Consider the following 15,462-nt stretch of genomic DNA (forward strand, 5'->3'; position numbering starts at 1 on the left):
GGGCTGGCAGATGGCCCTGAGAGCTGAATTTCACTGGGCAAAAGGCAGGCAAACCTACAAGTACAGAACACAAGTCATTACATTGCTCCAGGAAAACGGGTGGAGCGTCTGACTAGAATTACTCCTGCAGCTTCGGCCTGGCCATCCGAACCCACAAAATAAACTTACCTGTGAGGGCTGCCTGGGTTTTCAACTTGTTGGGCAGTCATGGGTGCTAACGTGGGAAAATAGCCACGGTACTGGGGCAACCTGATTGACAACTGTTGTACTAAAATAATAACAATAATTAAAAAAAAAATCTGACCCTCACAGCAGGGGAAGATATTGGAGAGATTTGCCCAACTGCTGCTGTGTGCTGGTCTGTCATGGCAGCTCTCCTCACGCCACAGGGGAGCTGCACTCTGACAACAGTGAAGAAGGCTCTTCCCTCCGGGTCAGGCTCCGGAGCCGAGGCCGGGGCTTCTGCAGGGCTGAGGCTCGCTGAGGAGGGCTGGCGCCAGGGCGCAGGGTGAGCCCGCGCCGCCTCCCCGTTCGGCCCCGTTTCCCGCCTTTTTCCCCTCACGCTACTCCCTAGCCCCTATTAGGTGCCCGGCCCGGGGCGAGGGGAACCCGGAGCTGAGGTGGTAAACGAACCGGGCCCTGGGACGAGGCTCTCGGACGGGACGGGGCGTCGTGGCTCTCCGACCGGTCTCCTGCCGTTCACGGAGCTCCATATCCGGACCGCGGCCTTCGTCTGGAGCGTCCTCTCCCCCGCTGGGCAGCGGTGTCGCCCGGTGGCTCCTCGGTGGTGGCTCTGACAGGGACAAACGAGGTAAGGCAGCGTCTCGGCAGTTGAGGTCTCACAGTGAGGCGTGTCGACGCCGAGGTGCTGCTTTGTTTCAGCAGTAGTTTGGTTTACACTTACACTAGCTTAGAAGCTTCCCCTGACTGACTGACTACAGCTGAACGAGCCTGCTGCGGGGTTGGTGTGTTTTGGTGGGGTTTTTCTTTTTTTTTTTTTTTTTGGTTAAACATGCACAAGGCCGTATTTTAACGTGTGATTAAGCCTCGACCTCACTGCTGCCCTGTTGTGTCCCTGGTACGCGGGACTGTGGCCGCTTGCTGTGCGGGGCGGGGGTCACAGCCGCCCCCGCGCCCGGTGGGACAGTGGAGCGGTTCAGCCCCTCAGAGCCCTGTTTTCCTCCTCCCTTTTCCCAGCCTCTCACCGCAGAGCGCTGTGGTTCTGCTTTTTAACCTCCCACTGTCCCTAAACCTGCTCTCATTTTTCTTCTCTCAGCTGCCTGGCTGCTCTGGTTTCTCCCCCCCCCCCCCCCCCCCCCCCTTCTTTCCTCTCCTCAGGCCCCTATACCTTTCCTGCCTTCCCCTGCTTTGCCTTGGGTCTGTCTCGGCTGTAGTTACTGAAGGTTGAAATAGAATAGTGGGAATTCTCCCTCCCAGAGGAAATGTTGCTTTTCCAAGTAGGGAGAGGTAGTGTAGCACTCCCCCTTGCTTTTGAGATAAGAGAGCATCTCTCTACTCTTTTCTCCCATTCTCAATTTCTCTTCACCCCCACTTTAATCTGGTGCTAGCTGTAGCTTTCCATTGTCTCAGTCCACCTGTGCTTTGAGTATTTATGCAAAATTTCATACTGTCATGGTTGCAATGCATGTTAAAATGTGTACCCATCCAAAGCTTCAGGAGACAAAACTAGTGTTTCTCGGCACCTGTGCTGTCAGCTGGGATAGGAAGCAGAGTATGGATTTTCCCACTTATGTTGCATTTGTCCCTAAGAACTCAGATCCTGGACCTGGATCCCACTAGGCAAATGCATCTCAAATATATGGGTTTTACTTTGATAAGTATACATTTACTTTTTCAGCAACAAGAGTTCTAAATCTATTTGAAAGTTACTGAAAACCTCTAGGTTGCTGAAGAAAGCATTTGTCCTAATTATGGTATCCTAGCTTGCTGCCAACAGCAGATGAGGCTTGCTTGCAGGAGAAATATGACTTATGAAAAAGAAAGGTGTACATGCGATCTGATCTCAGTCTTCCATTGTGAAAAGTTTATATTTAGAATTTGTTGTAATGCCAAAATAGCACCAGCATCAGTTGAACTTTTTTTTCTTGAGTAGTTACTTAAAATTTTGTTATTATCTCAAAATGAGCCCAGATGAGTTGTGCTCATGAACCTTCATCTCCCTGTATGGAAGCCCAGCCCTATGCTGAAAAGTAATTTAAAAAAATATATAAACAATGATCTCCTCCTTTGCTTAGTGACACCTGGGAAGACTAGTTCTCAGTGTTGAACATGCTTTTTTCCTGCCCTGCTAGTTTATAAATTCAAGCTGGGTTCTCTCTGTATTGTGCATATTCCTATTTATAAAAGCTTTGCAGTTGGAAGTGAGATGATTTGCTGGTGATACACGAACCCAAACAGGGGTGTTGAATGCTGAGAGTTCTAACTGTTTAAGTGTTCAGCAATCACAAACCAGGTCCACTCCTAACACCACAATAAATTTAAAAATAAGTGAGAACTATGCTTATTTATCATCTCAAGATGGACTAATGAAGTTTCAAAGTTCTGAGTTCCTCTTTACAACTGTAGAGGTTTCATTTTTCTTTCTTGTGTAAAAACTGAGGTTTCTATGTGGCCACCTTACTCCAGCAGCTGCAACTGGAAAAAAAGCAACAAATACTATGAGAGCTGTGAAAACTTTGGGGGAGCTGGTGACTGACAGCCATTATTTCTGCAAGACGAGTGAAATAAAAATCAAACTTCACCCTATAAGGACTTAGTTGCTTCTGTGTATAAAACGGAAATTAATTCAGGGTTTTTTTGGTGCACAAGTAATACTTAGCTGCAGAAGAACTGTTAAGGAGCTGTAATTTTTATAAAGTCAATTTTTCTGATCCTTAGTCCTACAACTAAAAAAATGGTGTTGGGGTGGGGTGGAATTCCTTTGGAATTTATTAAGTGCTGTAAGTTGGGTAAAGACTGAGAGCTTTGGACCTCATCAGGATTCTCCCTGGCTTCCTGCCAACTGGCTTTCAGGTAGGCTCCATATAAAGAGCTGATGCATTCTGTCCTCAAAACCAGAGTTTGCAGTGGAAATGCTGCAAGGGACCAGGCTATTAAAACAAATTAAGCTATCTATTTGTGAGCATCAGTGAAACATTTTGTGATGTTACACTATATGCACTTGTCACAGTCCTGCCACATCAAGGTTAGAGTGAGAAGGTGACTAGCTGGCAGTCACTTAATCAAACAGAGATGTTGATTTCTCAGGTAGCCCAGGCAGGGTGAGGCTTGCATGCTCCGTTGCTTTTAACAGCCAGATAATGAATATGCTTTCCAGAATTCGTGTTTCTCATAGTGGAAGCAGCAGCTGCATGTGATCTGTGTTGCTGTCAAAGGAAAGTGAGATGTAGTTAATTCAGGTCTACGCAACAAAGACATATTGATCAGGGTTCTTCTTGCTATGGTTGGATATCTGCAATAACAATGACTAGGACAATGCAGCAAGCCAGGATGGCAAAACCAAATATGCTTTGTCTTAATCCAGAAAGTGAGAGGGCTTTTCACCTAGCTTCGGTGCCAAGCATCAGCAATTTCAGAGCAATTCTGCTTCAGTCTTCAAAGGGTCAGTAAGATACTGAAATCAAGTGAAAAGGGCACATCTTGTTCATGTCATTTTAAATACACTTCATTTGTAGCTATGAGGTTAAAATCATGGATTCAGTACAAACAGCTTGCAATGGATCAGTTCCACATGATTTAAAAAAACCCCTATGTTTATAGTATCTGGATAAAGTTATACTGAGCTGCTTATGGGGGTACTGAATGTTGCAAGAATTATATGGAGTGGCTGTATGCATTATGTTTCCTCTGTTCCTTCTCTACTAGTAGTACTTGGATGTGGATGATTGTGCTATATATTTAGTAGAATATTGCAGTGTATTTTTTTAGTGCAAAGCTAAAAATCCTCGTATACTGGTTTTGTAATAAAAATTGTAATTATTATTTTTATTTCTGCAGAAGTACCTAACTCATTGTCTGTCTTCCCACTTTTCCTTCCTGTCAGTTTCCCTTAATAGCTGTGTCTACTTTTCTTTTGTTCATGTGTTGTGCAGAAGAAAATGGGCACTAACAGGTTTGCTAATTACTATAGAATTCTTCCCAGCCTTGTTCTGTTCAGATCATTCTATTAGCTAAAGTAATGGAGTGCAATGGCATGATGGCTCTCACACTTTTCATTATATAAGGTCTTTCTGGTGCAATATATTACTGGGATTGTCTTCTGGGACTGTCACCGATAGCTTTTGATTTTCTACACCTGCTGTTTTCTTTTATCTCAACATTCCTTTTTTGCTACTACGTTGATCCTCCTTATCTTTCCTAAATGACTTTTAAGGGCACAGGACTGTTAGCCCCCTGCTTCCTCAGTTTTTGCTAGGAACTAGCAAAGCTGAGTATTGGCGTGCTTAGTATCTTGCCAGACAGTCCTCTGACCAGTGTCAGTACAGTCCTCTGACCAGTGTCAGTACATCCACATCAGTGCAACAGTTCCTGTCAGTTTTAAGTTTTACTACTATACCTAAAGGCAAGGTCTTTACCCTCACTGCATCATTTTGCTACTAACACCTATTTTTCCTTACCTATCAGTATTGTCATTGTCATCTTCTTCAGAAGTATTTACGGCAGCAGACTTTTGTCTCATCACTCTGATTATATTAGCTCCAGTGATTGTACTTTCACCTCATTACTGAAATAAAGTTAACATTAATGAGAGTCATGCAGCTAAACCTCTGCTCACCTCTCTGGAAATTTATTCTAATGATGAAAAGGAGATGCATGTGGTTCTATTTAAAAGTAAGCTAGCTTTTTTCCCCACCCCCACCTAGCTACCTACCAAATTCAGTGTTAAATAAAGTCTTTTGTTATTAAGAGCTGATGATGCAGAAGAATCCAAATACATTACACAACATTAACAAGGACAAATGATATTGCTTAAACACTGATCTATGTACTGGTCTGCTACAGAGTTCCTTTATGACCCAAATTTCTGTGTTGCTGCTGCTTCTGGAAAGGGTTTCTCAAATCTGACTATCACAATAAATTAGCCATAAAGCACTTGGAGGTCCTACAGGGTATGCTAGAAAGTTCAAGATATTATCAAGTGTAACAGCAATCGCACCTATAAGTGAGTTGAAGCATTGATAGAGAGGTGGAAATTGTTTATAGAAGACACAGCAAGGCTTTGAGCTGAAAGAAGAAATATAATTTAGATAAGCAAAGTTAATAAGATAAAACAAATGTACCTGATGCATGCACCAAGCAAGGAGGCTCATGAGATCTTTCACTGATCAGAATTTGGATTTACAATAAGAGCAGTCATTTTGCTACTGGTCACTGCTAGGGAAGCCGTATCAGTAGACATGGTTTGTTTGTGGGTTTTTGTTTGTTGCTTAGTGAAAGGTTAGAGAATAAGACTTCTTTTTTTATTAAATCTTTTTATAAGAAGCTACCATGTCGTGTCTGAGGCCACTGTCTGCTGTAGCAACCACAGGTTAACTAGAAAGATAGTAATACTGACTAAAAGGAATACATCCTCTGAATCAACTTTGTTGTTTGATGTTTTCCTTAAAAACATCAAACCTTCATACTTCTTCAGGTATGAAGCTAGACTGAGCCTGGTGTAATTTGAGGTCCAAAATGGAATAATTTTGCAAGAATTTAGCAAGAATTTGCTAAAAATTTGCATATATTTTAAAGAGCTTTTATTAAAAAAACAAATGTTCACCCCACACAATGTTGTGAGCAAACAAACGTCCTTTGTGTTCAAAAATATAAAGATATGTCTTACTAAAAATTACCGCTGGCCTGTACAGTAAGTGGCATGTTTTAGATCCTAAGTATTCTAAAATGCTTGCTTTAGGCTTTCAAAGAAAAAAGTAGTCTAAGAATTACCAAAGCATGGTTGACTCAGAACAGGGAGTGAAATATTATGGTAATGATAATCATGCTTTGACCTATTTCGGATTCCAGGGTGTAGAAGTATTTTCTCCTTTGTACAGGTTTGTGATTTTGACCACAGAGTTCAGAAGGAAGAATATGTAGACTTGTCACCAATAGAGAAGCTTTCTGATAGGAAGATGGTTTAAGTTAGCCTTTTCAAATGTCAAAATCCTAAACAAAATAGATAAAGTTGGATAAAGGTAACCCTTTACAAAGGTTGGTGAAATAACATTATCGCCCTTTGGCAGAGGGAGAAATTGAAACATAGTGTTTAGGAGACATCAGGCTTGTCAGATAATGCAGCAGGAGCGGGCTGGGGCATAGCATCTAAAACTGGACCCTGGATTGCTGTCCTGCTCTGCCTTCTGGAGATTTCTACCTTCTCTTTCTGAGATTGCTGCTGTTGTGCCTGAAGATAGCACTGATGCATGTCTATAGTCACAAAGTGAGTATGTCAGGTTGAAATGTGCCTTATGAAATAATTCGTATTACATTTAATTTGAGAGATTTTTACAAGACTCTATCCTAAAGGAGCTTTTCTTATAGATGCAGACAAAACGACATATTCTCTGTATAAGCAACGTGAATGAAATTATTTTCAGCTCATGTTTCATGGTCATTCCTACTGCTCCTGCAAGCGCTCTGTTTCGAAAATAGTCTCTGTCAGCTGCAGGTATTGACTTCACAGTTTGTTCTTTTCCCTTTATGCGCACATCCCATCTTCTTCCACTTGCTTCCCAGCTTGGCTTTTCCTCATCTTGGTGCCCAGGAAATGCCAGTGTCTAGTTGAATGAGCTCTGCTATAAATCAAAGTGTCATCACTTAGCTGGTAGAAGTGATTTAATTAATGCGTCATGCCATCCCCAGAGCCTCTCCCCACCTGACTGCTAATCAACCTTCATCAGCAGGAGGAAAACGTAGCCTTTCTTAGAACCATGCAGGAGAGACTGAAGGAAAGACAGTTAATTGCAGCTGCCGAGACCAGCCTTGTCACTTGTCTCTAATCTGTTGTCTGCTTCTTGAAACACTGCTGTCCTGGTCTCTTACAAGCCGTGTTTAACTCCATTCATACAGAAATTATCTAGTATCATATCAGCAATCACTTTCTGTCAGAAAATGTATTTGAAGATGACACGTTTAAAAGCACCCTATTGTGCATATGAGTATTGTAGCAACTTTTACAGCCCGAGTACTCTTTTAGCTGCAACGAGCTGTTTATACATAAACACTTTCTGCGCACTGTGGATGCACTCCATAGGTGGTGCTGTGCAGTTAACACAGCAGATCACTGAACCAAAAATGGTTGTGCCAGAATGGAATTACAGGGCAGATGTTGTTAGCAAGTGGTACCCTTTGTCAGCTGCTGAGTAAATAGTTGATTATTTTATCTAAGGTATATATGTGTCAAAATGCTAATTTCTGTGCAAGCTAGAGCACTTGCCAGTTTCAGTTCAGTGGCTTCCTCCGCTTAGGGCAGGATCTTGTGGTAATGGGAATCTCAGCCTCCATCTATCGGATAACATGAGCATAAGAAGAATTTAGGGAGTGTTGTGTTTGTGAGTATTCGTAGTTATATAGGCAATCAAGATAAATATGGAAAATAGCACTTGTGGAAAGCAATGTTTTTTCTAGTAGCTAGAATAGAAAACTGAGAGTCAGGATTCCTGCTTTCTAGGTTTGACTGCTCCCAAGTTGCCAGATGACAGTGAGAAAGACACTCAACTAGTTTTTATCTGTGTTTGCCCCAACTATGATGTCTGCTAGAGAAGGACACATTGTACTTACAATAGGACACACTCTGCTCTCTCTTCATATAACCAGTTCTACTGAAGCAGGTGGGCCTGCACCACCTTCTGTGGAGATCAATGAGACTCATCAGTAAGATGAACAGCAGTGCACCCAGAGTTGCTTTAAGGTCCATAGGCTGTTGGGATGACAGAAGTGCAATAATGATAATTTCAGCCTTAATCCTGCAGGTCTTAGGGAGTACCTCTTTGCTTTTGGAGCCTAAGGTGTTGTCTTAACGTGGCTTTTGGGTGAGCTTCAGAGGGCAGTGGGAGAAGAACTGTGCCCCCACTAACTCTTGGTGTAGGCTAAAAACTGCCACAAGCTGTAGGATGTGTGAGCTGGGCCACAACGGGTCACTTCTGATATCCCACACCACCTTATGATGGTGCCACATGGCCTGTATCAAGCACACTCTGAGCCTTTAATCCTTCTTGGGGAGGCCTGCCACACAGTAAGCCAAACACACTGCTTCGTCCTGTTACTCAACCTGTCTTGTGACAAACAATACAGATGAGTCAGCTACAAGCTCTGTGCAATGACACTAATTCAGTTCCATCTCTGTGTCGTTGCGTGTTGCACGAGACGGGTGCCCTGAGCCACAGCCTCAAGGTTGGGTGCCCTGCAGTCTGACCAGGGTAGTTACCGTTATGGTTAAGCAGCTGTTTCCTTTGTAAGGCCGTAATTTTGAGGGTTCATTACATGGACATAAAAGTCCTCTCCAGGCAGAGATTTGGCAGACAAAGCCCAGCCAGGGAGCTGTTTAATCATTTGTTAGTTTGTTTATTTTTGCATCTGTTGGGCAATTCTTTTGGTATTTTGTATACAAGGCAGCAAAAGATACAACTGCAGTCATTTTCAGTTGCTTACCATTAAAGTCTTCATTGATCTTTATTTTGCTATTGGTCACTTATGATTTATTTGAAGAAATAAATGTGTATTACTATATTAAAAGTGTTTACTATGCAGTATTCAAATAGAAGCTTTTTTTGGCAGTTAACTGAGTTCCTTGTTTAATGCGTGTACTTTGTTTTACTTAATTCCCACAAACTCTGCTGCTCTGCGATTGCTTATTGCTGGTTCTGTTGTTTTATACTAGGGTACTCTGTAGAGTAGTAGACAGAGACAATGTTCACTGCATAGCTTCACTGCTATTTTTATTCTTTCCCCAGCTTTTTTTGACAGAACTGAAAATCTGGAACCAAGGCTGCATAAATCTCTATCTTTTTGGTGATTTAAATTGAGAAGAACTTTTAAGGTAGTGGAATTACTGTAATTTTATCCCAATGCAACTAGTAACAGAGTTTGTGCCTATTGGGAATTTTTTTCAGGAAATGCTGTAGAATATAATGTCTGTAAATTTGATCTCTGGAGGGAACTGTGTCCTCAGGCTTTCTAAAATTCCACAACATCCCTTATTTCTACTGTTTAAACCATACCTGAGCTAATTTAAAAGCAAGATGCACTGATAGCCATAGCAACCGATGCCAAATAAAGCTGTCTTCCTTTATAGGATTTTGCTTAGGGCACAAGACTGAATAGCTGGCCTTGTTGTAAGGATTATGCTGCAGGTGAGCGAATGGAGCCATTCTTTAGCAGATAGTTGGACACTAGTGAATCTCGGTGCTGGCAAGATGCCGAGCTTATAAATGCTACACCTGCGGCTTTTTCCTGTTAAGAAGCCTTGACAGTATCTGATGACTTAAATCTGAGTGGTCATCTGCCCAGTTTTCATCTTGCATTGAAAAATATTTTAATGAACCCCTTCACAGAGGGGAAAGGAGCTGTGAGTATGCTTTCATCTCGCATTTCTAGTTCATTTTAGCACTCTAACAGTCCTGTCTGTGCACCAAACAGGTCACAGAATCGGGAGATATATACTGCATTAACTGTGCCGCCCTCTGAACTAGGAATGTCCTCTTTTGTGAGCCTGGACAATGTCATAAGGAAAGATTGTACTTTCTGTCCAAGTGCTAGGTGCTGAGAAGAGGAAAAGTTAGTAATCCTTGTACATCGTTATCCTTGCTGCCTTTAGATGGGAACAGCATGACTAGACTTGTGTGACCAGAAGATAGCGTGTGAAGGGGTGCAGAGCTGTGGGTATGTGTGCCTCGGCCTTCTGCATGCCATCAGACCTCTTCAGCCGTGCCTGGTCCTCCTCTGCTAACACCTCGTGAATATTGGCTGTTACATGGGAGAGCAAAGCTTGTGTTTTTAGAACAGACAGACCAGAATTCTCTTATCGCTATCATGACAAATACAGTGTTAACCAGGAAGTTTGTAAGGACTTACTAATTCATTTGTTTTATGTAAAAATGTCTCATCAAAAGCTTTCTATCCTTTTTTTTTCTAAAGAAAAATGCTTTTTGATGAAATGAAAATGCTAAAAGAAAAAGTCAGTTTTGGTTTAAGAATATTAATTTTTTTGGAAAAAATGGTAGCCAGATGTTTTTATTTAATTAGAAACCTAAACTTTAGAATATTTGGTATTTTTTTCTTAAAATTTTTATGTGATACAAATTTTTTTTAACTTACTCTGAATAAAAAACAAACATAAAAGAATAAGCCATTTGCAATGAAAAAAATTCAGATGAATGGATAATGTGCAATTGACAGAGGATTGGATTGGGAGCCTGGTGAGAAAGCTACCTTTTTTGTGGGGAATGGAGGAGAAGAGGACTGTCATTTCTGAAGGTATCAGAAATGCAGGTTTTTTATTCTCTTCAGTGTTCTGCCTCTCATTCTCATTTTTGTGCGTGTATTAAGTGGCTCTTGCTGAGCTCTGCATTGAGATGTGTCATTGTGATAAATCACTTTTACTGGAGATTATATTTTTCCTCCAAATGAAGCTGCCAGCAAGACACATTTTAACAGTTGCAAGTGACTGCAACATTTTCTGTCACCTTCTCTCTCCCTCTCTCTCTCCCCTCAAAATATTATTCAATAAATTCTGACTAAATTCTGTCGAGGACCATGTTTTCTAATGGGAGGGAAAACATAACAGAGGTGGTGATTAACAACTGTCAGCACTAGTCAAGGATCTTTCTATGTATGTAAATAAATCTGTTTTTCTCCCACCTTGCTTATACTTGAGGAGTCCTAGCCTGCTTACAGAATTACCCAATGAAGCTCTCCAAGATCCCTATGAAACAAGGAACCATACAAAAGTGAAGTGAGATGCCCAGGATCAAATACCAGACCCATGGCATGGCTGTAAAGAAGAATCATCAGGCGTTTGCTCTAGCTGTGTGAACCCACATCATCAAGTTCAGGCACCTGATGTCAACGTCATACAGTGTCTTCAGTAAATTTACTAACTTCCTTTAACAAACAGTTATGCCATTTTGTCATCACTCCGGAACTGGAAAGCTGTTAGAGAACCTCATCTATCTGATGGTTAGGGAACCTTTTCCTAATTTCTCTCTAAATCTATTCCTGGCTGGTTCCCACTTATTTGTTGTTATAGTGATGTTGTCACTGTTATTACCCCCTAAAAAAAATCAAAATGAATATAGGAAATAGCGTATCATATTTGTAGTAAGAAAGGAGTAAAATAACTTCATTACAATAAAAATAAATTCTAGATCTTTGTTATTTTTAAAGTGCTAGCAACTGGGAGACAGGATATCTGGAAAATGTTGACCATAATATTTTCTTGAAAAGTGTTATCAGGGTCATCAAAAGCATTACTAAATTTGTTTTGGTTTTGGCAAATTGTGAATTGGTTTTGACATTTTTGAGAAAATAATTTTGATGAACTTCAGAGGTGCCAGTTTAAATGCAGTCTGAGTCACAAATAATAGGTTTTACACTCTGAGAGCTTTTTGCTGTGTGCTTGACAGTCACTTGGTAGGTTAGAGTTTTATTCCCCAGGAAACACCTGGTTGAATCCCAGCTGGAACCTTAAGGCTGATCAAAGACATGGGAATTAGTTCTTCATAGATATGTTAAAGTAAAACATCATCTCCTTCCAAATGTGGCTGGTTACTCAAGTGTAAGATGAAGTCACTTGGCTGGTGGAATGAATGGTGTTACTGCTTAGGCTGCATAAGGAATATGGACAAACGGGACAAGCTTTTCAGTCTTCCCAGCTGATCCCTCTCTCTCAGGACTTCTCTGCTTGTTGACCTGCTTTGGTTTCTTTGCTCTAAAATTTCTGCTCTCACTCCCATTTTTGTTTTCTCTCCAATTTTTACTTTCAGATGAATTCCACATAATTTTGTCCTTGAATTCAATTTGTTGAAAGTCGTTGTGAGTGAAAAATCTGTGATACCGTATTCCTATGTGAAAGTCAAACAGTTTTGAAGTTTTAGTACTTCATTCTATTCTCCCTTCCTTCTAAACTTTACATTGCTGGTAGGTACTCAAAAGCCATCTTGATTTATGATTTTCTGTGAGTTTTCTTCTTTTTTCTTGAAAAAGATTCTGAGAAAACACCAACTTTATAATAGGTCCCCTAGAAACTTCTTTTCTGCGTATGACCTGGACATGGACCAGACATGACCTTCTATTTTTCTAGCTGAAGCTCTCATCTTTCAAAAGTGAATTTCTTTAGAAAAGGAGGGAGAAACAGGCTGGTTTTTCAAAGCTAATTTCCAGATGTTAAATGCCAAATCTCAAATGCCAAACCCCTTATTTTGTCAACATTCTATGAAAGTCAGTCATCTTCTAGAAAAATACTGACTGTAAGCCAGTGTCTTGGATACCTACGAAGACAGTTGTAGCAAAGGTAACAGATAGGCACGTTATACGTTATATAGTCCCACAAGGATGAAGAGCGCAGCTTGGTCATGGAGGACAGCCCTGTTCCTCTGTGGTTACTTGATAAACACTTCTAATTATCAGCGTTGTCATTCGCATAATGGAATTGTACAGCTGGCCACAAGAAGCGCATGGAGTTACCGCATGCTCTGTCAGTACCCGTGCACAGGAAGAATTGGTGGAAGAATGCTAGCTCTCAGCAGGGGGAAGTAAACAATTGCACATCACAAATGTAGGGACTGCCTGCATAGGAAGAAGGGGTTAACTGTGCAGGATTATGGAACTCCTCAGCAGCTTGAGCAGTACTCAGAGAGGCAGCAGTTTGCTGGCCTGTATCAAGAACCACTTTCTGTTGGTTGCAGGAAGCTTCATTAGAGTAAACTGTCTTTTTTTTTGTCATGATTCAAAGCTGTAAGTCTAGGGAATGGCTTTTTGACAGAGATCCAAGCATCTTAATGTAATGGTCAGCTGCACTTTGATATCCTGTGGTTTTGGCTTTGGCTTCTGCTTGACTGTAGCATAGATGAGTGGACACTGCATTTCATATTCTCATGTACCAGCGTACACTGAAATAAGAGTGGGCTGTGAGAAAAGATGGATGAGTGCTATACCTTGAAGGCTATAAACACAGCTGCGTAGATCAGCAGATGGCAGACTACTGCTAGCAATGGGCCACAAACAATATGAACTGTTCCTCTTGCCCGTACTGTTCCAGATGAGAGGCCTCTAAAGGGAAAATGGAATATGCTTGTTTTGTAGTGGTCGTACACTTGGTTTGCGCTTCCCTTCTGTGGGACAATTTTCCCCAGTGACACGATTCAAGATGAGCACAGCCAGCCTCGTTTATTGTATATGCAGTTTTGTGACTCTCTTTGACCTTGTAACAGATATAACCCTACTCTTTAAGCTATCACCAATCTTAAAAGTAGAATGAGATTTAATAAATACCGTGATTTCTGACACTTGCTAGAGTTGCAAGTGAAGCTTTTGGACTGCAGGGCCATGATCAGTGAATGACATTCAAAGTTGACGAATGCATCAAAATTAATCTGCTCCATCTGGGGCAGTTGGAGCTTGGCTGCCAGTGCAGTAAGAGTAAACAGGATTGCATCTTTCAGAATGACATGGTATTTGGCATAAATAAGTTTTAATTTTGTCCCATTGCTGAGGTAGTTAACTCTGTCCATCAGCAAATACTGTACCTTAGATGTTGCTCTTCTGTGTGAGTGGGAGGTTGTAGAGTACCTGTGCATGGGGCAGCATTGGCAGCTTAGGATAATGGAGTATAAGAGGAATAAATTGATTTTTTTTTTTTTGTTATAAAAATTGACCGTTTACTTGTGTCTTTATGGCATCAGGTATCAAGAGTTTCCCAGTGGGTGATGTGAAGAAAGAGGAGTATTGTCTGTCAGCATGTGCTGACCTCTGCCATCAACAGACCAAGAGTGCTCTGTGAAACACCTTGGTAATATCCTGTTAGTGGTGTGCTAGTAATGTAATGAGTTGTCTGAATGTCTTAGTTTCTGACTGAGGGCTCACAGATATGAATCATGAACTCTGAGAAAGGATTTGGGAAGTCAGTCATCTCAACAAGAAGTCCCTTTCCCAAAGAACTGCTGTTATTTTGCAGATATAACATTTTAATAGGACTATCAGAGCATTCTACAGAAAAATTTTCCTCTCTTGCACATGAAATATTAGGAATTGGTTTTGGTTTACATTTTTTCTCTGCTTCCCAAGTGCTTAGTAAATGAAACAAGCAGCAGAGGATGAATACTCTCATCAGTCATCTTTTGTTTATGTATGCTAGTCAAGACCTAAAAATCCTCTTGGAGGGAAAGGGAAAAGGGGAAAAGCTCTGGAGGCTTTCCTTTATGTTACTTCAAAAGTAAATGCTTCCAGTTAAAGCCCAAAACCCCATAAAGTAACTTTGTCAACTGGCTCCATGGTGGCATAAAACCAAGAGAGACTGCCAGTCTGGAAGGTTGTCTCTTCCACGGCCAGCAAGGTCTGTAATTCTGACTTTGCAGCATGGGCTGACCCCAGCAGACAGTCAGTTCAGGTCTCCCTTACAAGTTTTGGAGGGAATGCTAAGCAGCCACCGAGAGTCGTTTAGAGTTTTCGTGTCACATAAGCAATTGCAAACGTCCTATTTCTAACCATAGCCAATGAAGGTGCTCTGATGTAAGAATGCTACAGCAGACCACTCAATGTATTATTTTCCATAGAAAATTTCCTGCTAATCCTCCCTTGTTAGATAAAACCCCCAGTATTTCAGGATTTTCTTTTTCTTGAATGATTTCCAAGTTTGACCAACAGTATTTTTTTGTGAACACATTTTCAGATGACCTCTTGGAGCCAGAACCTCGATGAATACTGAGGAGGACTCTGTAATATGAATTTACATGTTGCCTGGAATCTTCACTGTTTTGACACAAAGATAGCACCTATATGATAGCCCTTAGAACAGGAGGTTAAATGTGTGGTTTCAACACAAAATACAGTATTAAGGAAAATAGTTGTTGGGAATGACTGCATCTTGCAGTGAAACAAAAATAATAATTGAGCATTCTAGGGTTTGCTGTTGAGATTATCATCTTAAATTTATTAATGACCTGGAAAAAATGGACCATAAGCTTTCAAAATCTGTGGATAAAAGCTATGGAGCTTGTAATGTTCATGCAAAGATAAGTAAATCACTGGGACAATCATTATTACAGTAGATGAAATTTCATTTGGCTACGTGTCAAGTACTACATGCAGGCAAAAATAATCTAGGCATTTTCTATGTAGTATGCTGATGGACTTCAAGCTTCCCATATCCTCTAAGGAAATAGTGACCAGTTTGTTTAAATATTTAATTAAAAAATATGTCTACCCAATGAGCAGAAATTGTAGCAAAACAGTTAGGACACCTAG

This window comes from Mycteria americana, chromosome 13 (genome assembly GCF_035582795.1).
Source record: "Mycteria americana isolate JAX WOST 10 ecotype Jacksonville Zoo and Gardens chromosome 13, USCA_MyAme_1.0, whole genome shotgun sequence".
In the NCBI taxonomy this organism is placed as follows: domain Eukaryota; kingdom Metazoa; phylum Chordata; class Aves; order Ciconiiformes; family Ciconiidae; genus Mycteria; species Mycteria americana.